This window comes from Trachypithecus francoisi, unplaced genomic scaffold, assembly GCF_009764315.1.
Source record: "Trachypithecus francoisi isolate TF-2019V2 unplaced genomic scaffold, Tfra_2.0 Lachesis_group4, whole genome shotgun sequence".
Taxonomy (NCBI): Eukaryota; Metazoa; Chordata; class Mammalia; order Primates; family Cercopithecidae; genus Trachypithecus; species Trachypithecus francoisi.
Window position 1 is genome coordinate 1,455,953 of NW_022681469.1, and position 24,654 is coordinate 1,480,606.

At 51.7% G+C, this 24,654-nt stretch overlaps 1 protein-coding gene and 1 pseudogene across 2 annotated transcripts in view; one reads left to right on the forward strand and one right to left on the reverse strand.

Moving 5' to 3' along the window:
• PTPRN2 (protein tyrosine phosphatase receptor type N2) overlaps positions 1-24,654 on the forward strand; it is a 981,520-nt gene that overhangs the window by 685,416 nt on the left and 271,450 nt on the right. The window lies entirely within an intron of this gene.
• LOC117072305 lies at positions 9,467-10,163 on the reverse strand (annotated as a pseudogene).

The following is a 24,654-nucleotide window of genomic DNA, read 5'->3' on the forward strand; positions in this document are numbered from 1 at the left end:
GCTCTCAGGGGTGGCCCAGACCCACTCTCCAAGTCAGCCCTCGCTGTCTCTCAGCAGATGGCCAAGCTGGCTGACCCATGCGAACACATAGAGAGTCGGCAAGCCCTGCACACACCCTGCAATGTCGCAGCCAGCCTCCCCGATCCAGCCCTGCACACAGCCCCACAATGGTGCAGCCAGCCTCCCTGATCCAGCCCTGCATACACCCTGCAATGGCACAGCCAGCCTCCCTGATTCATCGCTCACCACTCACAGGCTGGCAGTCCAGGGTCAGTGTGTGGGCCAGGCTGGTTTCTTCTGAGGCCCTCGGAGAAGAATCTGTCCCAGATCTCTCTCCTCGGCTTGTGGGCGCCGTCTCCGTCTTCGCGCGTTGTTCCCCGTCTGCCCCATGTCCACAGCTCCCCCTTTGATAAGGACCCCGGTCTTGTTCGATTAGGGCCCACCCTAATGACCTCATTGAAACTTAGCCAGTTACATCCACAAAGACTCTGTTCCCAGATAAGGTCACGTCCACAGGTACTGGGCTTAGTGCTTGACATGCGAATTTGGGGAACTCAATTCCTCCCAAAACATGGGGAGTCTCTCCCTCAGACCTACGGGCAGCGGGGCGTGGAGCGTCTCCACACGTGTGGCTCGGTTGTTCTGGATGACGCACCAGTTCTGCTGTGGAGGCAGCTCCTCGAACAGTTCCCTTCCTGGGTGCTCGGCTCTTGTTTCCTCCGAGGTCAGGCCCTGAGAAAGCGGCCCAAGACCATGGGCCTGGGAGAAAGGGTCACGGGGCTTGTGCCGGGATTTGGGGATTTTTCTCTTCAGCCTGTACATAAAGGTCACACACAAAGAAGACGGCGAAGGGACGTGCGGGTGGGGAGAGGACCAGACAGAGGCAAACATGGTTCTCCAGGGTTTAAAGTGGGCATGGTGTGGGATGCTTCCTCCCTGGCTGGAGAGGATCCTTACCTCCAGCGCCTCTGCGGGCCGTGCCTGTTGAGAAGAAGGCTCTGAAGCCGTCCCATGCCACAGGCCTTTCCGTCGCGGGCCCGGCTCGGCCATGATCAAGTGAGGGAAAGCCTCATGACTGCATGACTCCTCAGAGTGCAAGGGACGGTTTGGTGTTGCCAGTGAGCTGCTTCTCGTTTTCTACCAGGAACCACACATGACGTCCGTGTGAGGACAAGAAAGACCCAAATACCATCCACTGCCTGCCGACCTGGAGGCGGAGAGGGGACGGCCCCAGAGACCAGCCACCCTCCCCATTCACCCACGGTCCACACAGTGATGAGAAACCGCATTCCAAAATCAGAACTTTTCCAAAAGAGTGGGCAGAACAAACTGGTGGCACGATGGCTCCAGACCATACATCTCAGAGGGTTTGCTGCTGGTGCTTCAGGGTCCACGGTGCTAGTATTTTATTTTCTTTTTGTTGAGACAGAGACTCGCTCTGTTGCCAGGCTGGAATGCAGTGGTGCCCCTGCCTCCCAGGTTCAAGCGATTCTCCTGCCTCAGCCTCCCGAATGGCTGGGACTATAGGCACCCACCATCACACCCGGCTAATTTTTGTGTTTTTAGTAGAGATGGGGTTTCGCCATGTTGGCCAGGATGGTCTTGGTCTCCTAACCTCGTGATCCACCTGCCTCAGCCTCCCAAAGTGCTGGGATTACAGGCGTGAGCCACCGTACCTGGTCAGTGAGTATTTTTTTAAGGAAGCAGGAGAAAACAAAATCTCAAAAATATAAACCCTTTTAATTTAAACACACACCCCTTCCCCATTGAATGTGTTTTTAAGATTAACCTAAACTTTTAACTTAAAAATGATCGTTTGTTAGAGGGTAGGAGACTTGGTTTAGAAAGCATTTGTTTAAAACATTCAGATCTCCATTCTCAGCCTGGTCTTCTGAATTTTGTTAATAAAATTATTTCCATGTAAGTGAACCTCATTCTACTTTTTTTACTCAGGTTATTTAATACTTGTTTTCATAATTGTTTTCAACAGAGAGACACAAATTGACTTAAAAAATACTAGTGCCTTTGGGTGGAAGCTTATATGATTGAGCAGAGTTTACAAACATTTTGGAACTTTTTTGACGAAATAATTCCCACATAAATATAACTTTCCTTGGTTCTGCTGGCTGAGACCCTAAGATGTTTCTGGCATATTTTAAAAATCCAGACTCCTCGGTGGGCACCACTGCACACAGACCTGCCTCTGAGGCTGACAGCATTAAGGTATTGTTTTCAACACAAAAGCCTCCGCACAGAGGGTTTTGCTTCTGAGCGGGCGGTTATGCAGCACGTTTAAAATAGCATTTTGAGTAACACATCCTCCCGTCAATCTTTAGGAACATGGGTGTTGTCTGCAGTGAGGTGGGCGGAGGCACAAGTGAGCTGGGCCCGGAAGAGGCTGTTTTGTTCAGTGGTAGGGCGGGCGCGGGAGCGCTGAGGCTTTGTGCCAAAAAGAAACAGAAAAGAAAGTTCGCCATGTGAGCGTCTCACGTCGCTGTCTGCCAAATTCCGCATGTGAGAAAGGCTGGAAAGACCACACTGTTACAGGAGAGGCTCTTTGCCTCCGCACGGCCTGATTGCTTAGGGCTTTTGTTAGGATTTCAAACGTGGAGAGCAGAAAACCCGCAGGCATTAGAGCTGGGCGGTCTCTGCAGAGACCCAGGACACATGGTGCCCTTAGCGGGTGTGCCCTGGCCAGTCCCTCCCTCGGGACATGGACAATCTCTGTCTCCCACACTGGATCTTGCGCCATTTCTTACAGCAGATAGGGATGCTGGACCGAGGCAGGTTCTGTGCCCCAAACCTCAGTGATGGCAAAGTCACTGTGTTACATGTGCCAGGGAATGACAGGGAGGAGCCTCTTTAGGTTGGGTTTCAGGGACTTTCCGTTAGACTATGTGTGTCAGAAAGCGCATTTTTACTCATGAGCCGTATTTGTATGAATGTTCAAATGCCTGTTATGATTATTTTGAGAAGTTAAGGGATAATTTAGATTCTCTGTTGATATTCTTTTTATTATTTAAACAGTGCATTTGCTTATTAAGCATTAACTGCCACTCTGTAGGAGGCAGGAACCCAAACAGCCTCATTAAGGTACTGATAAAATGTACCCTCGTTAGAGAACCCTTTTGGGGGGGTTGGTAATTATCACAGATATTTATTAGGCGGAAACGCACAGAAGCGGCTGGAGGCTGGGTGAGTCCGGCATGCGGCGCCACGGGACAGAAGGCCCAGCGGGCTCTGCACGGTGCCTCCCTCACCGACTTTTGTTCGACAGCCCACCGATTCTGCTGCTTTTCTCTTCCACCCTTCACCCCAGCAAGAACTCACTTTGCTTTGGGTAAACCAAGAATAGGGAAGATCTGAAAAATCCTAATTTGCAAAACATATTTCAGAGATGACCATTCGTTCTCCCAAATGAAGACTGTATTTTACAAGTTGATGTGGCACAGCCTTCCTGATCCTGCGTGAATTTAAAGTTGATTTCTCCCGTCAACTCTACCGTGGCCACTTGTGGTGCGAAGAAGCTTCTGCCTCTGTGCCCCAGCCTGCACCTGCCCTGCAGGACTCCCAGGAACCTGGCATCTCAGGCCATTCTACACCTTTTGTCTCTCAAGGAATTGGAGGGTCCAGGACTCGCCCCCTGGCCTCAAAGCAGACTCATATTGTGGGGAGCTGAATAAGTGGGTCTGTGGATGGTTTGAGAAAGGAGAATTCTGGATTTGGTGGATGGGAGATGGAGCAGAACTGTCTGTACTTCTTTCTCACAGCTTCCTTCTGGAATATCTAGTCTGTGGTGCACACACCAGGCCCCTGGAGACATGGAATCCCTACACGGGCCTGAGGCACCCCACGCTGGAAATTCGGAATCTGACCACGTCATGTTTCTCCCCAGTTCCTCAGAGGCCTGGAAATGCTGATGTTGGGTGGAGAGGGGATAACCTGAGCTCTGTTTGTTACAAATGTTCTCTTTTCCTCCCATAAAAGATTTCCAAGCAAATTTGATCTGGCAATTTATTTAAACCAAAAGCATATGAGTAGAAAGTGGTATAAACTGAAATAAAAAACGTGTAAGATGTTCCAGTCCTTGGAAGACCATCCCTGAGGATGGAGAGCCTGGCTGTCTTGTGTCGTCCCCAGGGCACGGCGCACACGGGCTCCCGCTGCCATCAGGGCTGGCGGTGAAGGGTCTGTGCCGTCTTCCCCTCCTCCATGGTGGTGGAACCCTCAGTTTAGCCAAAAGAACCCGTTTGGCCTCCCTTGTGCTTAGATGTGGTCACCAAGTGAGACCGGGCCGTGAGCTGTGCCTGGACAGAAGCCTCTGGACAGAAAGGCTTCTTGATGGGAAATGACAGCCGCCTGGATGGCGGATCCTAGGCTGATATGGTTCCCATAAGTGTCCCTGACCAGGATGCAGGACCCAGACTGACCATGTAGGTGGGTTTTATGTGGGAGGGAACAAAAGCCTCAGGTGTTCACACCAGCTTTGACGGAAGTTTTCTGTGATATGCAGCTGAATTTCATCCTAAACGGTGCATCTTGTCAGAACCCCGGGGTTGGCCCAGGACGGTCACTCTGAGCGGCGTGGGGCTGCAGCAGCATCTCGGGAAGGGTTCGAGCAGTCGGAGGAACAGTGGCCCAGGGACCTGGGGACCTTCTGCGGAGCTTCCTTGCTGAGGTGTGACCCTGAGAGGACGCACACCCCCTTGAGTCTCGGCCCCGTCATGTCTAACATGAATCGCAACCTCTGGGTGGCCCCAGCTCCCACGCTGGGGATGAGGTTGGCCTCATGCTGCCTCCTGCATCCCAGCCTGGAGGGCAAAGGCACCATGAGCTCCAGCTTTCGGCCTCTTCAGTGGGAACAGTGGGTGTGAGGTCCTCTTGCTGCGTTAAATTTGATCTGAGAGAAACCTGAATAATCATCTCCATCACCCTGGAGACCAGCATCAGCCTGGCCGGTGGGAACTGAGAAGGACCTGGGTGTGGAAGTGCTGGGGTTCTGGGTGCCAGTCATGCTGGGACCGAGGGACTCCACAGATGGCATCCCGAGACCCACCGTTGGCTCAGAGCTTGTCGATCGGGACCAGAGCCTGTCCTCTCACCGGGGCAGCGGGAGCCTGACACGTGTCCAGAAGGCAGCCCCTGTGACCCTCCCAGTGTGGCAGCCGCCAAGCGGGTGGTCCAGGGCACACCGTGGCGCACACAGGGCTTCCCTGGGTCTGGGACTGCAGAGCCGCTGGGGCTGCTGGCTGCACTTTAGCCGTGGGCTCACTGCAGGGTGCGGGCTACCATTCAGGATGAGCGTTCCTGTGGACGACCTGCCAGAGGCGGCAGCCTGCGGGCAGGGGCCCCACTCACTTCAGCTCTGGCTTCCAGAGCCCTCGGGGGACCCTGGGGAAGCTGTCACGTCTGTCCGGTGGGGCCCCATTCGCTCCCGGAAGCTCTGTGGCTTCATTGGCCGGTGGCAGCATTTTCTCGCCTATAAAGCCAGGAACTGCCGCCCATCTCACAGCGGCAGGTGCAGATCAAACGGAGGGAGAGGGCTCTGTGACATCGGGCACCCATGCGGCAGGGCGGTGATGATCCGTGACGCGATCATCACTGACAGCGACAGGCATGGGGCAGGGGCGGTGCACTCAGGGTAGTGACCACCTGGTGCCTGTTCCCCCTCCCTTCTGGCCCCGAAACTGTGGGGATGCCCCACAGCGGCTCAGTATCACCCAGGGGAGGGGAAGAGGTGTTTCTCGGTGGTTCATTCAGGGCTTTGCATTTTTAGAGCATCATTTCCTGGAGGCCTCGAGACATTTCGTAATGATACCGAGTTCTCTCAACATGTCCCTGAAGGAGAAACTGACTGTTCTTAGGTTCATAGAATCAAGCAGCTCTTGGTTTTCCAGATTTTTTTTTTTTTTTTTTTTTTTTACCTCTTGAATTTCCTAGGATGCAAACGTACATCACACCTTAGCAAGTTTTCGGAAGACTTGTTTCGGTGACTCCCACCCCTGCTTTTCTTCCTAGAATGCTGGCGTCTCATCTTCATTGCTGGCCAGACGCGGACCCGGCCCTTTCTTCTGACAGAGGTGCTGCCAATCCCGCTTCTTGGCGCGTGGCTCACTCCTACCTTTTCCCACTTTTTAATAGTGTTTCTTGAAGCACAGAAGCTGCTTCACTTGATTTGATCAAATTTTACCACTCCCTTCCTTCGTAGTTTGTGGTGTTTGAGGAAAAGATATGAGGAAACCCTTTTCTGTCCTGAGTTCAGAGAGGCTCAAATGTTTTCTTCAAAACATTTACAGGGTTTTTTCCCCTCATTTGGGCTCTAGTCTGCCTGGGGTTAATTTTTGTGTTTCCTGGAAAGCCGGGGTCCACTTCTATCTTCCGTCCCTCCCTGTGAGCCCACGTCGCTGGTCCTCCCTCCGCCCACAGCCCTGCTGTGTCCTTGCTGCCGTGCCCGTCTCTGTGAGTCATGAGCAAGGGCCTCGCAGGGGCCTCTCCGGGACCTCAGCTCCGTGTTGGGGCCTCGCAGGGGCCTCTCCGGGGCCTCAACTCTGTGTTGGCCTCTTTCCTGCGCACCCACCTGCCCCGCAGAGAGGTTCTGTGCCACACAGTAGGTCACAGCATCTGCAAGTGGCTCCCCCACACGATGCTCCTCAACATTGCCTGGGCTGTTCTCGGCCCTGTGTGGCCGGGAACGTGGTGGGTTAGGCAGGGAGCATGGTGGGTTAGGCCGGGAGCATGGTGGGTTAGGCCGGGAACGTGGTGGGTTAGGCAGGGAACGTGGTGAGTTAGGCCGGGAGCATGGTGGGGTAGGCCGGGAACGTGGTGGGTTAGCCAGGGAACGTGGTGAGTTAGGCCGGGAGCATGGTGGGGTAGGCCGGGAACGTGGTGGGTTAGCCAGGGAACGTGGTGGGTTAGGCCGGGAACGTGGTGAGTTAGGCCGGGAACGTGGTGAGTTAGGCCGGGAGCATGGTGGGTTAGGCCGGGAGCATGGTGGGGTAGGCCGGGAACGTGGTGGGTTAGGCCGGGAACGTGGTGAGTTAGGCCGGGAGCGTGGTGAGTTAGGCCGGGAGCATGGTGGGTTAGGCCAGGAACGTGGTGGGTTAGGCTGCCTGATTCACCAGGGAAAAGAGGGCCGGTCACTCTGTGCACGTCCTCTGGGTGGTACAGGGAGGACAGAAAGGCCATTGAGTATCTGCCATGCATTTTTTTCCTACAGCTGGCTAAGGGTGCTTGTGTATTCATGACATTAGTCTGTGTACCTTTTTCTAGATATAAAATAGTCCGTTTGAAAAACAGCAAAAGCAGACGTCCAGGTGGCTCTCTGCCCGTCGTGGACCAAGGCGAGTTCAGGGCTGCGTCCCTGTGACCTTGTGCTCACCTCTCCCCTTGTCTATCTCTACACCAAGGGCAGACCCTGGAAAAGAAGGCCGGTGTCACCAGGTAGATTCCAACCAGTCTGCAGGGTGGGCTGGAAAACCAGTGTCCAGGGCTCCAGGGCATCTTCCCACAGGCCAGAATAAGAAAAACCCCCCCGAAATAACAAAACAAAAGAAACAAAGGCTGTCACGGTGCACGGACGCGAGCACCCACAGGCTCACAGGTCCCTGCAGTAGACAGAACACCATAGACGCTCGCATCCTACTGTCTCATCAGAGGCAGGCAGTGCCCAGCACACCCCTGCAGAGCCGCTGACCTGCGCCTGTCCTGAGAACTCAGTGCCGGGTGCGTTGCCCGAAACACAGACTGACTTAGGACGTGGACGAGCCTCTCGTACTGGAAGTAGAGGAGTAGTAATGCTTTCTTCATTTCCAGAAGTGTGCCCTCATCGCCACCCTGGGGTTGTGCTTTCTCTTTCTGGAGCGTTGCTTCAGGACCCCAGGCTGGTCACGCTGGGCTCCTGTCCCCGTGTCAGCCTCACCCTCTCTTCCTGGCAGTTTCCTCTGTGGCTTTGGGTTGTCCCTCTGCCCCAGATGTCCGGTTTCTTCCTTGAATTTCAGCTCTAGTGTTCTTTCTTCTCCCCACCATCCTCCATCTCCCACATGCCGCTGGCCTTGCTCGGTGGACCAGGGCTACAGCTGCCTGGAGGGTGCAGGCTGGGGCTGGGGCTGGGGCCTGGACGGCTTCTACAGGGAGGTGGGAATGTAGGATCTCCTTCAGAGCGTGTACGGCCATCTCACCACCCGCCGAGGCCAGTCGCTCCTGTTCCCTTTCCCGCAGAGACACGCGCTGCACACACCCTCTACGTGCGGGGCCCGCACACTCCTGTGTTCGGGAGGCCTGCGTTCCACGCCTACGACGTGGAGGGGCCTGCGCCGCCCCCTCCCCCGTGCAGGGGGTCACAGTCTTTCTCTGCACCTTTCCTCTCCGTGGAAGAGCTGCCGGTGCCTGCAATGGCGTGGCTGTGGTGACGGCACCACATCGGAAGGACTCCTAATGTGGAACCCTGTTTTGCTCCAGTCGTCTGGAAGGAATGCCACCATAGCCCCTACCTATTCCTCCTCCCCTTTTTATCAGCAAGCTAACATCCCACGCATTAAGCCTTGGTCCAGGAACAATCAGCACAGACCGGAGGTTTCCTTCAAAACTGTGTGTATGAAATACAGAACTGTATGTATCATTACATTGTGTGGCATGCTGGAAAGAAAGCAAAAGAGTTGCGTAGGTTAATGTGTGCTCCCGAATTTCTTCTGCCACCTGCACTCAGTGAGCGGCTCCGGGCTTTCTGTGTTCGTCTGCACCGGCCGTCTCTTCACATGCCCTGCCCCGGGGAATCCCAACAGTCAGTGGCCAGGGACGTTGGGTCTGGAAGGAGAGGACCTCTTGACTTCTCCAGGGCAGGCTCAGGGGCACAGTCCTCTGCTGGCAAGCTCCAGGTGGAGGAAGGCAGAGAACGCACAGCCAGGCAGCGGGCGTGGACTGAAACCAGCCCATAAACCCCCACGCCGGCCCCCCACCACAATTAATTCATTAATGCTGGAAACCACCATTGCATTGTTTTCTTGTAATTATACACACCTCAAACGCTTGCTTTTGAAGACATTTAATTGCATGATTAGTTTTATGATTTCTGATTACCAATTAGGTTACCTTTTTGTGTATTTCATACATACCATTAGGCTTTATGGTACAGCTTTTGTAATTTCTCACCTAGCAGGGGTTCTCACACATTTGAAGGCTACATTATCCACTCAATAAACAGAGAGAGTTTAATTTTCTGTGTAAAGTATTGGTGTGGACTTGGGAAGATGATGTTTCAGATATTATGCTATCAAGAGTGACATTTAATTTTACAGGGGAAAAGTCTTGGTTTTCACTGTCATAACGATGTTCACAGAGCGTGGCTTTAGAGATGGGAGGAGGCCGGGTCCGATGGGTCTGTGTCTGTGGCGTGGATGGAGCTGTCACCTCCCTTCTCTGAGGAAGATATTCCTAATCACTCTACCCTTTACTCCGACTTATTAATATATTTAATTTTTTTTATTGCTTAACTGATTTTAATGACACGAAGCTCCTAGACTTGATATAATCGTTATGCGAAATACATAGGTGAATACTGTCTTCTTTTAAAAATATAAAATAAATAAGCAGACGTGTGAAAATAGGCAAGTTTCCATTAAATAAATGAAATTTTAAAAGAAAAAGTTTTGCGTTCCATGTCATTTGAAGAAGGAAAATTATCATTTTAGACAATATTCAAGTTTATTAAACAAATAAAAAAATTATACAGTGTTTAACTTTCATCAGCTTCAAGGTTTATGTTGCTCCCAAATTTTGCATACAACTGAACTTTCAAATCTGCTAACACCCGCTGAATTGATTCCACTCTGGATTCTAAGGCATCAATTTCTTCTTGCAAATTTTTCTTTGCTTCTTCTAACATTTCTTGTGTTTATTCTTGAGAATGGCTGATGAAGACATCACCAATTTGATAAGGTATCATTAAGCAGTCATCATCTGCAAGCATGATGTCATCACAAGCGTCTTCTAGGTTTTGGAGTTGTTTCTTTTTTACTTCTATTTCTTCCTTCAGCTCTGTGATTCTACTTGTATTCCGTGCAAATTTGTTTATCTTTTGTTGATCTTCGAAAGTAACATTCACATCTTCTGCAGCCGCCTTCTTCACGGTGGCCGCCATCTTGGGACTGGACTACCAATATACTTAATTGACTTGCGCCTTGCCTCTTTCCCAAGAATAGTTAGAAAGCATTTGGTGCTGTTGGGTTTCCTGTGCAAAGTTCCTTGGAGGTTCCATGCGCTCTGATCTGAAATCACAGGTCTGGGTGTGCACTGTGGCAGAGACGGGGCACAGGACTCTTAAACATGCTCTTGTGAGGTGGGATAAGCAACCAAACACCGCATGTTCCCACTCATAGGTGGGAATTCAACAATGAGATCACTTGGACACAGGAAGGGGAACATCACACACCGGGGCCTATTGTGGGGTGAGGGGAGGGGGGAAGGATAGCATTAGGAGAGATACCTAATGTAAATGACGAGTTAATGGGTGCAGCACACCAACATGGCACATGTATACATATGTAACAAACCTGCACGTTGTGCACATGTACCCTAGAACTTAAAGTATAATAAAAAAAATTAAAAAAAAAAAAAGTAATCCCAGCACTTTGGGAGGCTGAAGTGGGCGGATCACAAGGTCAGGAGTTCAAGATCAGCTTGACCAACATGGTGAAACCCTGTCTCTACTAAAAGTACAAAAATTAGCTGGGCGTGGTGATGCCTGCCTATAATCCCAGCTACTCAGGAGGCTGAGGCAGGAGAATCACTTGAATACGGGAGGTAGTGGTTGCGGTGAGCCGAGATTGTGCCACTGCACTCCAGCCTGGGCGACAGAGCGAGACACTGTCTCAAAAAAAAAAAAAAAAGAAGAAAAGAAAAGAAAGAAAAAAAGTAAACTGGCCCATCTCCTGCATCCGTGCACAAAGCGGCATTCGAGCCCCTGTTGTATCATATGCACTTTAAATCTCCTCCCTTCCCCCAGGGAAAATAAGAGCTGCTAGATCAGTAATCAAGGGATGGTCAGATGGACGAGACGGCTGATTGGAGGGCGCTGAAACAACCCCATAAAGCAGGAATGTGAGGAGGAGGCCTGGTTAGACCGTGTGATCCAGCAGCACCGATTCACAGCCCCACGCACAAAGGGGCCGGCAAATAATGCCATTTCTAATGTCGTGTATGGGTTGGGGACCTTCCTGTTATTTAAAATGGATGTATGGTTCCAGGGCTCTGACAGCCAGGCCTCCCCGAAAGGGAAGCCACTGGGAGGTCCAAGATACTTTTAATTGGATGTGGCTGTAGAAAGAGAAAGTTCCAATTTTGATGTTGATCCTTAAAGTATTAGCTTGACAAAGCTTTGCATTATGGGGGAGAGAAAGGGAGAGGAGGGAGAAAAGAAAGAAACAGTCCCGAGGTTCCATATGCTGTCCTGTGGGCCCCTGCAGGCGGCAGACCAGCAGGAAGAAAAGTGCAGAATCCAGGGTGTTCTCGTGATAACCAGAGAGGACGTCCCCAGCACCCCGAACGCTGCAATTTTTTCATAAACTGTAGAAAAAATAGTAGGATTTCTCAAACAGCCTGTCCCCCAGCTTTGCGTCTCTTTCTACAGCGGGCTTCCTTATTGTCCTCCGTGCTCCTGAATAATGCATGAGGCTCAGACTCCTCCAGGCCAGGAGGCACAAAGGCCCCGTGCTGGGGGCCCTTCCAGGCAGGCACCCCAAGCAGCCTCGGGTAATTACTGGCCCTTAATGGGCAGTTTCCCTGCCTCAGATGGATTTGTGTGTGTGTTTAAGACTTATGTAGGGTTCCTTTGGAGGAGCTTTTCAAAATCACCACCTGAGGGGTGGGGTGGGACAGGGAGGGTCCTTCACTCAAGTTTCACTTGAAGCCATGTACAAGACGATAAGTTTAAAAAACTATCAGGAAAAGGAAGGCCGACCTGTTAGTGAGCTTTTGAGCTTTCCACCACGTGGGGTTCTGCACTTTAGACAATGTCCTCAGTTCACAGTTTTGTCTGATCACCGACGTTCAACCAGTGACAGGAAGCATGTGGGGAGTGAAGGCGGTGAAGAGGCTTTCAGGACCCTACAGCCTGTTCCAAAAACAGCCTGAATTAACTTAAAGCTCCCCTTCCTGCCATCCTGGCCAGCACATAAACTGTTACTGCAGAAGGACTTTCATAGAACTTAAAAGTAAATCATGCAGCTCTGCGACCGCCTCTGCCCTGTACTGGGAGCGAGTGCAGGGCAGACACGGCTGGCACTTCCAGCAGACGGCACTGCGGAGCTCCGGAACCAGGCAGTAGTCGTTGTGAATTGCACGTTGCCCCACAGACTGGATGTTGAGAGAGGAGAAGGGGGCAGGCGGGCAGGCGAGGTGGTGGCTCCAGCCCCCACCAGCGCTTCTCCCTGGGCACTGCCTGAGAGGGTACCCAGCCCCTCACCTCTCCAAGAAGAAACACTTCTGGCTCCTGGAGGGGTCTGAGGATGGGGCTCCTCTTCAGGGGTCCCGCAGCCTGAGGCCAGGAAGAAACAGCCTGGCCCCCTAACTGCTGGGTGGCAGCCCACTGGGTGAAAACACTGGAGGTGCTGGAAGCTGCCTCTGCCCACGGCTGTGAGTCGCCAGCGTCAGCATCGGGCCATCCACTGTCCAGAATCCAGCACCGCTCCCTAAATTCCAACGTCGCCCCCACACGGGGCCTGCTCTGTGGTGTTCGGCTGGCTGGGATGTCGTCTGCAGCTCCTGTCCTGGGCTCTCTCCACTCCTGCACCCTGCCTGGACATCAAGAGGGCCAGCAAACACCCAGCCACGTGCGCTGGAGGAGCCCTGGCATGGAGGGGTGACCAGACCTGCACCCAAGTGGACCTTAGTGTGGGTACACGCTCCACACAGCCACACAGTCACACACAGTCACACAGTCACACGTGGCCACACAGTCACATGTGGTCTCACACATTCCACACGGCCATACAGTCACACACAGCCACACAATCACACACAGTCACACAGTCACACACGGCCACACAGTCACACATGGCCACACAGGCACACGCGGTCACAGTCACGGTCACACACAGCCACACAGGCACACCTGGTCACAGTCACAGTCACACATGGCCACACAGTCATACACAGCCACACACACAGTCACACATTGTCACACAGTCACATGTGGTCACACACACTCCACATGGCCACACGGTCACACACAGTCACACAGTCACACACGGTCACACAGTCACACATGGTTACACACACTCCACACACAGTCACACGTGGCCACACAGTCATACACAGTCACAGAGTCACACGTGGCCACACAGTCACACACAGCCACACAGTCACATGTGGTCACACAGTTTCATATGGCCACACAGCCACACATGGTTACACAGTCACACACATTCCACACAGCCACACACACTTCACACAGCCACACAGTCACACAGCCACACACTCCCATGCAGTTGCACATACACATTCCACACAGCTACACAGTCACACACACTACACATGGCCACTCAGTCGTACACAGACACATTCTCACACAGGCCCTTGCACTCCACATAGCCACACGCTCACACATAGTCACACACACAGTCTCTGTCACACACACACACAGTAATACAAAGTCACACACACAGACACATAGACACACATAGCCAAACATGTACATTCACATACACTCCCACACAGTCACACAACCACACACAGCCAGACACACACAGTCTCTCTCACAAACACACAGCCACACACTCCCCCCACACACAGCCATACAAACACATACACACAGTCACACACACTGTCACACAGTCACACACATACACACAGCCTCACGTACACTGTCACACAGTCACACAGACATGCACAGTCACACACACATACACAGGCACAGTCACACAGCCAACAGATATGCATACAATTGCACACAGAGACACAGAGTCACACACATACCAAGTCACACACATATACAGCCATACACACATACACACACACTCATACACACAGCCACACACAGAGAAACACTCATATACAGTCACACACACTGTCACAGTCACACAGACATGCACAGTCACACACACATACACAGGCACAGTCACACAGCCAACAGACATGCATACAATTGCACACAGAGACACAGAGTCATACACATACCAAGTCACACACATATGTATATACAGTCATACACACATACACACACAGCCACACACAAACACTCATACACAGTCACACACACGCATACAGTCACACATACCATATACACATTTTCAAACACAGTCACACAAATAGACGTGCACAGAGACACACACAACCACACACAGCCACACAAACATGCATATAGATGCACACAGTCATATACACATATACACACACACAGACACACACAGGCACACAGCTGCACAGTACACAAACGGCTACACAGACATATACAGTATGCACATGAACACACACACAGTCACACAGTCACACACACACAGATGCACCCACACACACTTGTCACACACAATCACACAGACACACATTGTTACACATACCGTTACACATATACACAGTAACACAGACACAAATACACACAGCCACAGACATGTACGTAAAGACACACTCGAAGCCACACACACACCCATGCAGTCACACACAAAAACACAGTCACACACAGAAATGCACGCACACAGTCACGCAAACACACAGTCTCAGAGACACACACAGTCATACACACTCACATGCAGCCACACATGCACACAGTGACACAGTGACAGTGATGTACATGCACTCACAGTCATGCACATACACTCAAACACACTCAGATACACATACAAATATACACACTTCAGTCAACTCACACAGACACCAATTCAGTAAAGAACAATTACGTGCTAATCTGTCTTGTGCCAAATATAAATCGTTGGCTTTTAGAGGATGGAATCAGAGGCAACTTCACGAAGACATGAACATTGTAGCCGCCCCCGTAAAGATTAGAGGGATTGGAGTGGCCACAGTGGACAGGAGCTTCCTCCATGCCATCCACTATGAGAGGGATTGGAGTGGCCACAGCAGACAGAAGCTTCTTCCTGTGCCATCCACTGTGAGAGGGACTGGAGTAGCCACAGCGGACAGGAGCTTCCTCCTGTGCCATCCACTATGAGAGGGACTGGAGTAGCCACAGTGGACAGGAACTTTCTCCCATGCCATTCACCATGAGAGGGATTGGAGTAGCCATAGCAGACAGGAACTTTCTCCTGTGCCATCCACCATGAGAGGGATTGGAGTAGCCACAGTGGACAGGAGCTTTCTCCCATGCCATCCACTCAGCAAGTGTCAGACTCCACTGTGCCACTTGTGTGTCCTATGCTGGGCAGCAGAGCTGTGAGATCCATGGGACCCATCCCTGAGTCCAAGGCTCCGGGTCCAATAGGTGCAACAGACGTGTAGCAGCCACAAGGAAGGGTCATGGAGTGAAGGAGGACATGATTCCCGCCCTGCGGGGGCTGGATACACCATGTCCTTGTGAGGGTCATGGAGGGTGTGAGTCCTGCCCTTTGGGGGCTGGATGCACCATGTCCTTGCGGACGGCAGGAGTGCAAAGGACTCAGGCACAGAGCAAGAGGGCACGACCCAGCAGAGGCTGCCGGGCCCACGGTGTTCCTGGGTGGGTGTGCTGGGGAGTTCACCCCCACAGTGTGTGGTACCTGGCCCTGGCTCCCCATGGTACCCCTTCCCAGCCATCTCGGATGACCCTGCATCAAAACAGCCTCCCCCCTCCACCATCTCTTCCATCAAACACTACATCCTCCATCTGCATAATTATGTCCTAGCCATCCTTAACCCCCAGAGCCTGGCCCACAGCACACAACAAGTGAACATTCCTCTAGGTGGGTGGGTGGAGGGAGGGACGTGTGGATGGGCAGGTGGGTGGACAGGTGGTGGTGAGTGGATGGGTGGGTGGAGGGAGAGACACATGGAAGGGCAGACATGTGGATAGGTGGACAGGTGGTGAGTGGACAGGTGGTGAGTGGACAGGTGGTGGTGAGTGGATGCGTGGGTGGATGAGTGGAGTGATGCATGGAAGGATGGCTGTGTGGATGCGCAGGCGGGTGGACAGGTGGTGGTGAGTGGATGGAGGGACGCATGGAGGGAGGATGTGTGGATGGGCGGGTGGGTAGACAGGTGATGAATGGACAGGTGGTGGTGAGTGGATGGGTGGAGGGATGCATGGAAGGGTGGATATGTGGATGGGTGGGTGGGTGGACAGGTGGTGGTGAGTGGACAGGTGGTGGTTAGTGGATGCGTGGGTGGATGGGTGGAGTGACGCATGGAAGGATGGCTGTGTGGATGGGCAGGCGGGTGGACAGGTGGTGGTGAGTGGATGGGTGGTGGATGGGTGGAGGGATGCATGGAAGGATGGCTGTGTGGATGGGCAGGCGGGTGGACAGGTGGTGGTGAGTGGATGGGTGGGTGGATGGGTGGAGGGATGCATGGAAGGATGGCTGTGTGGATGGGCAGGCGGGTGGACAGGTGGTGGTGAGTGGATGGGTGGGTGGATGGAGGGACGCATGGAAGGGAGGACGTGTGGATGGGTGGGTGGGTAGACAGGTGATGAGTGGACAGGTGGTGGTGAGTGGAGGGTGGAGGGACGCAGGGAAGGATGGCTGTGTGGATGGGCCGGCGGGTGGACAGGTGGTGGTGAGTGGATGGGTGGAGGGATGCATGGAGGGGTGGATGTGTGATGTGTGGATGTGTGGGTGGGTGGACAGGTGGTGGTGAGTGGATGGGTGGGTGGATGGATGGGGTCACACATGGAAGGGTGGATGTGTGGATGGGTGGGCGGGTGGACAGGTGGTGGTGAGTGGATGGGTGGATAGATGAGTAAGTGGGTGCTTTGGCCAGGGGATGGATGGATGGATGAATGGACACACAGTTGTAGATTTGGTGACACCATTTAGAAGTCTCTGGAGCAATAAAAATGGTCCAGGCCAGGACACCGTCATGACACAGGCCACACCTCTTCTATATTATCTGTCAGGAAATCATATTTCTATTAAATACTTGTTTTGTGTCTATTGAACACTTAGTGTGGAAAACTTAGAAAATGCTCACTATTTGATATTCTTTTAGGATATATACGTGTGTGTGTGTATGTCTTTATTTTGCTTTTCAGTTTGCATGTGTGCCTTATCAAACTGTCTTTAAAATACACTTCTGAGGAACACTTCGGTCTGTGTGGTTCTGCTGTAAGTTCTTCAACCCATGTGCTTTTGTTGAATGTTTAGCTTGTTTCTAGTATTTCATTATTATAAGTCTTGTTGCAATTAATATCCTTATGCATAAATTCGATCTATGTAGCTTACTGTTTCTTTAGGATACATTCCTAGAAGTCTAACTACTATGTGAAACGGCGCAAGCTCTTCCAAATACCTCAATTCTTCATCCAACTGGACTAATATCTCCAACAAATACAGGCGTGTCTGGCAAGTCCAGTAAACCTGCCATCGTCCTCTCAGTAACACCAAGAGTTAGGACTTCATTTAAGTCCATGCAATTATTTAAGGCAAATGATAGTGTCTTATCATTGGTTTAATTTGTAGTTTTTGATTTATTGCGGATTTAAACATTTTATCATGCTTGATTATTGATGGTTGTGCTTCCTGGGATAATCTGTGCATGAATTTTCCTACAGGAGTGTGAGTTTTCTGAAATAGACTCACGAGTACTCTACGTATTTGTTTTTGTCTCTTACTTTTGGCAAATGTTCTGCCAGCCTTGTCTGTGTGTAACGTTGCTTGTTGTACTGTCTGAAGTTCAGAAAGGCTGAGCTCTGGTGGATTCAAATGCACAGTCGTTTCCTTTAAGATTTCGTCAGTCGCTCTCATGTTTAGAAAGTCCTTGCTCATCCTCTCATCAGTGAGACATAAATTTTTCTTTTGTTATTTTTATGGTTCCATTTAATGTGTTAATGTATCTGGATCATTTCTGATGGTTGTAATGTCTGTGAAGTGAGGGATAAACTAGGGCTTTCCCCCAAGTAAACTCTAGTTTCTTGAATAAGCCATTGTTTCCCATGCATTTGCAACGCTCCCTTTGGCTGTGTTGTTAATTTTGCCCCTGCACCGTCCTGAGTTCCCTGAGAGCCGGGGCATTGCTGCAAATCCCTGTTTCCTGTTCTTCCTACTAATCATTCTGGCTTCTTCTTGCAAACTGTCCACCATCCTTAGGACGAGTCTCTTTCCTGTGCCATACGTCTCTAATATCCCCTCTTTTAGCATCTTTTGTGCTTTACTTGTGATTCTTGAAGAGCTTTGCAGGTTCGGTTGTGAAGCTGTAGTCAGTTCTGCTCTGCTGCCTCAATGTGAATTTTAACTCTGCTATTGTAGTTTTAATTTCCTTGCAGTTATTTCTCATCTCTCCCAGTTCTGGCTCTTTGCCTTCATAACTTGATAACGGTTTTGTTTTTATGACACCCTGTTTTTCCCGTTGTGTTGTGTGTTTCTGCTCCTGTTTTTACAGAGGTTGTGTGTCTTGCATCTTCTTTGGAACGGGCAGCAGAGTTCTCTTCTAGCCACCTTAGGAAATCCTCCTGGAAGGTCTGCTTGTCCTCGGGGTTCAGGACACTGTGGCCTGTCTCTTACTGAAACCACCTTTTCAGCTGTCCCTGGTTGCTGGCTTTTATCTTCCCTCTTCACTCATTCTCAAAGGAAGAGAAGAGAAATCTATCCAGGCTTTTCCTGACAAAAGGCAAGAAGTAGCTCATCACTGCCCCAGCTCCATTCAACACCCATGGCTGGCTACATGCATTCTTTCCCCAGATCTATGGCTTGGGGAGTAGGCGGACAGGTCAATTTTCACAGCTGCAGGAAAATCCCGTTTTGCTAAGAGAAGCATTGAAAACTGGGTCCAGTGCTCTTATTGACAGCACATCTGAGGTCATGACAACAAACCTCACATGTGTCTGTCCTCCTGAGGTGGGTCCCCTCAGCCACCTGGGGTCCTCCCTGCAGGCTGACTCCAGGCTCACTGGAGGCTGGCCCTGCAGTGCCGTGGCTTCCGCTCTGCAAGCTGTGCAGTCTGTGCACACAGCGCACCCATGTTTTTGTCTGGAACCCCCCGCTTGCCCTGACTTCCCTGTGAGAGCAGCTGTGCTGGGCACCCCAGGAGCCAGCGGGTGGGTCGACGGATCCATTGGTGACTTGATCACAGGGAGTGCTGCGAGCTCACTGATTGGTGGGTGGAATTGATGGATTGATCACAGGGAGTGCTACTAGCTCACTGATTGGTGGGTGGAAAGTGCTACAGAGAGTTTCGACAGGCCTTGGCAGAGGAGAAATCCACCAGCTCCTCCTTTCGGCACCAGGTCAGAGAGAATCTGGGGCTACAGTGTTAGTTTCTGGGTTCAGTGCGCCTAAGCCCAGTGAGGAGTGGAGACCAACAGTGCCAGCTGCCCACGTCCTGCCCGATTCGACTCAGAAAGCCACAAATGCTGATTTATGGAAGTGAGTGACTTGTTACTCCTAAAATGTCCACGGATGAGAGTTGTGACCAGAAGAAATGCAAAATATTGAAATTTATCTGGAAGAACATTGAAGCAGCAGATAAGATCATCGTACCAACAGCTGCATCTCCACACCCTCCCCAATTTCCTAAAACCCAGGAGAGCTGCTCCCTGAACTGCTCCCTGAACTACCTCCATGGAGTTTACTGTTGTACGGGATGGATGGGCGCCGGCCACGTTGCGCGCTTCCTGGACGAGTTACCATCATAAGGGATGGATGGGCGCCAGCCACATCTCGCGCCTCCTGGAGAATCCCGCCGTCTCATCATAGTTCTCTGACCAGTTGGCCATTTTCTCCATTGAGTAAATTGCTTTGGTAACTTTTCCTACTGTCCCCATTCCGATCACAAATCTAGAAGGAAGAGAACTGCTCCATATACTGAAATATTTTGGGCCAAGCCTTCCAGTGACTGAAGATCCATTCAGGCTTTGAATCAACCCCAGATTCCCACATGAAGCATATGTGTTTGGAAACTGTGACAGATTGTGCCTTTCCTTCCTTCTCACCCTCACCTCCCCCACACGTGCGGCTCCTTCGTGTTTCCGTTCCTTTTTTCCTCTTTAACAGCAATTTTTGTGGCATCTAGAAGCAAGTGCAATAAGTCTCTGCGTTTGAAGGGAGCTTCAGTGCGTTGGTCAGTCAAGCGAAGTGTGGGTGAAACTTAGGAATCTCACGTTTCTCTTTGAACTCAACAGAACCACTACATCTCTTGACTTCCACCTTCTCAAATGTATGTTTAAAATAAAAACAAAAGTATTCTGTCTCTAGTTGACAAAATGCAACCTTCCTGAACAGACCAACATGGATTAGTGCTGCCCATCGGAGGAACGCAATGTGTGAACGCAGTCACAGCACACGGTAATTTGCAAACTGCAGCCGCCTCTGATCGGTCTGAAATAATCCTCCTGTTTATGAAACAGAGCCTGAGATGCAGCATGGAGCCCGGTGCCAATTATACTGGTAGCACAGCTTAACACAGAGCCCGAGCCCTGAGCCTGCAAGACCAGCCCAGCAGCTGCCGCAGCCTTGGTTCCACCTTTCACATCCTCCCTGCTTCCGGGTGCTGCTGAAGAGTTCATCACAAGGTTGTGCGAGTGCCTCTGCCCCGGAGAATTAGCGGAGGTGCCAGGTGCCCCAGGAGGACCCCTCAGCGCCGCCAGCAGCGCCCCCCGCCCAGCCTGTTCAGAAGCCCAGCTGTCACTCCTCATGCAGATGAGGCAGCTGCCAGGAAACTTCTTTCCATTTTCCAGCAACTTACCCCTCTCTGGAGCTCCATAACTGCCCTCCCCCAGCTTAAGGACGGCCATGAATTAAACCCTGAAATGTCCATATATTTTATGGCCCAGGGTTCCATTTGTGGGATGTCCCGTGAGGGTCTAACATGGCCAGGCCTGTCATAGGACTGGGCTGTGCTGGTGTGAGGGTGGCCCCGGCTGTCTCAGGGAGGACTGTAGCCAGTACCTTCCCTGCTTCTCCTCGCAGGCCCGAAGCAGAGAGGAGCTCAGTGCAGAACACCTGCAGAGACTCCCGATAAGAGTTGGGTGTCTTCCTGCTCATTCTGACGGGTGGAGATGGCTCTGAAACGCTCTCTCAGACCTTCCCAGCCACTCCTCTGCTCCTTCTCTTCCCTTCCTCACCCTACTCAGTGCTGCAGGGTGAGAGGGGGTCTGGACAGGAATGGGGAGGGCAGCCCAGTCTCCCAGCCCCAGCCCCAGGGCAACTCCAAATGCACTGAGCCCTGCTCCTGCTGTTCCCTGGACACAGAACCCACATCAGTTAAGATGCTTTGGGAACAAATAACAGAAAACCCCAACGAGAGAAGGCTTAGACCACAGGATATTCATGGCTGCACATGGCAGGTCACCCGGAGGAGGAGGGACCGCAGTGCTGGGTGAGGCTACAGGTCGCTGGGACAGGCCTGCATTATGGGGGCTTCTGTCCCTGGACTTCCCTGCACCACTTATAAGATGCTGCAGTGTCCGAGCAGTTCCTCCCCGCAGCTGGGCTCACAACAAAGGAGTCCCTCTTCCTGTGCTTCTCCCTTTATCCCACAATTTTAATTTGCAAATCCCAAACCATCAAACAAGTTGAAAGAAGGGTAAGATGAGCACCTACACCCTTTTCCTCCAGAATCACTGACTATGAGATCTCAGTCATGCCTGCAACTCTGTCATTTACCTGTGCATCTGGATGGAAGTCACAAAGGTTGCTGCAAACATCACAAAACTTCTTCGTGAGGTGCAGAAAAGGGCACATCTGCATCATCCCCCAACATGCAGCCTGGATGCAGTGATGTTACTTAGCAGACAGTTTGTGGCCAGTTTTCCCGTCATCACAATAGCTAGCTCTTTATTTTTAATCCAGATTCCAGTCAAGGGTGAATGCTGCGTTTTGTTGTGACATCAGATTTTCTTTGTTCTAGAATACTTCTACCTTTACATTTCGGTTTTGGTCTTTTCTAGCGTTGCAATTGTTAGAGAAACTAGGCTTGTCCTGTGGGATATCCTGTGGTCTGGGCCTGTTGGACTGCCCCACACTACCAGATTCAGATGCAGGTCTTTAGCATGTGCCGCATGGCAATGTGTGTGCCTCCGGCCACAGCAGGTGCATGGTCAGCCCCTCCCCACTGGGGTGATGCCAAGTGTCGTCGCTTTGGTAAAAGAGGCGTCTGCCACATCACTGCATCGTAAAGGTAAATTCTTTCCTTGGTAATTCATCGGTGATTTGTGGGATACCTTGAGAGCTTAGGGGTATCTTGTTCCCAGTGGCCTTTTACCACGTGCCTCTTTTTAAGGGCTGAGTAGGGAAGAAGGGTGGGCCAGATGCCCCTGAGTTCTGGGGATGAGGACTGTGAATTCAGGGACCCCCGATGCCCCTGGGGGTGCTCAGCTGCCTGTGAGCAGGCACAGAGAAGCCAGCCCCTCCTTTCTTCCAGGGTTGGCGTGTCCCATGGGACCAAGAGCAGGAAGACGGGAGGTCAAGGACACCGTACAGAAAGGACAGTGGGAGGGAGGTGGGGCGGGGGGGGCCACATGGGGGAGAGAGGATGCTGCAGACCGGAAGTTCTGGTGACCAGGACAAATGTCTTTGGAGGAACGGAGGATGGTGCTGCTAGCAGCACGGCCCACAGGCAGGTGGAGCTGCCAGTGCAGAGGTGGAGTGCCAGCTGCAGTTGTGGCCGAGGGCTGGTGGGGAGGGAGGGCAGCTGCCAGGGGCAGAGGAGACATCACCGTCACGAGATTCCGGGTGAAACAGGGTTTGCCCAAGGACAAATGTGTTGCTGCCAAGTGAACGTCTGTACCATCATGCCTGAGAGGTCAGGCCAGGGCTTTCCCTGGGGCAACCTTCAGCGTGGCTGCTCTCCTGGCCTCTGGACAGGGTGGTGCTGGGGCGGCCACTCGAGCTCTTGGCAGGTGGGTGCGCGGCCGTGCTCTATCCTTCCATTGCAGAGACAGCTCAGCTCACAGCGTGGCGCCTTCTGCCTTTGTAAGGAGTCGTCACCAACGTTCTCATCCTCAGCTTTTCCATGTCAGTCTTGCTGCAGCTTCTAGAAAGCAGAGGCTTTCACGCCATTTAGCATCACCCACCTTTAATGACAGCTTTGTCCACAGACTTGCAAACTTACCTAACCCCATGTGTGGCCTGCAGTGCACATGGGCCCACATCTGTGGCCTCGCGGTCAGGGTGGCCCCACGAGAAGAGCGCCCAGATGAGGACCTGTTTGATGCTTGTCTTTTTTAAAGACTTCTACTTACCAGCCGGGCTTTTGATCAGTGGTGAGGTCTCATCTCTTTTGTGCCACCGTGTTCAGATAGCACCTGCCTCAACACCTGCAGTCAAACGGGACTCTTGCCTTTTTGTTTTTGACTTTAAATAGCTCCTCATTGTAGAAGACAGTTTATTATGGACTCTTCAAAATACATTTCTAGGGAAACAAATTTAGTTGTCCTTATTAAAAATGTATTACATACTTCAGAATCAAAGCTCATGGCTCACGAGCATCCCGCGCTCGGCTGCGCCCCGAGCTGGCATCGCAGACGTGCCCTGGAAGGAAGAACTCCGAGTGCATTTGAAATTCAAATTATGTTTGGTTTTAAGATGGGGATGTCATCAATTTCCCTTAGAAAATTATAAAAACCATGATGCATAAAGAAATACAGTTGGAGAGAACACTGACACCATTTTCATTCCTGAATCGGTGATTCCAAATGGCTTGCCTTTGGAGGTCACTTTTACAGGGGTTACACAAATAAAACTGAGTGGCGTCGTTAAAATTCTCCACTGCTGGACCCTTGTAGTCAAAATGGGCATTTTCAGGAGTCAGCAACACAGACAGACCCTGTCTTACTTGTCAGCTGTTTGGCAGGAAGTTGGTACTTTGCCATAGATTTAAGTTTACCTGGCTTTGTTGAACGTCTCATACACAGATACTTGATCTGACTGTTTGTACCTGCAGTAACTAGGACGTCTGTTGGGTCTTGCTGTGAGCTGCTGTCACATTCCAGACACTTCCTTCACCATTTTGTCTTGGTGCTGGTGACACGGATGGCTCTGGGGCAGGGCAGTGGCCCCGAGGGGCACAGCTGTGGGTGCCGAGGGCTTGCGAAAGTGAGGGCAAGTCTCGTGTTCAATTGCTGCTCCGTCCACGGGCTCTGTAGTCAACGTGGCCTCTTCTGTGGTTGCTCGCGAAGACACAGCACAGCATCTACAGTCTGTAGCACGGGTGACGGGTGGGCAGTCTGTCTACAGCCTACGGCAGGGGCATCCGGACATGGGTGGACAGTCTGTCTACAGCCTACGGCAGGGGCATCCGGACAGGTTGGAAAAGGGAGACTGTGGTAACCACACGCGTGGAAGGGGCTCAGAGAAGCATGAGGACATCCCACCGTCTTCCTCTGAGTACAACATGATGCTGAATTTCAACCCAGAGAGTCAGGCTGGTCCAAGCACCATCTGAATGTGGGGAAAATTAATGTCAGGAAGTAGGAAAACCAGAACTTACGAAATGTACTTCCATGGCTGTGAAGGCAGGCAGGTCCCACGGTGGGGACGCCCAGAGCCGCACCCTAAGCTGCTGTCTGAGGAACCCTCCAGG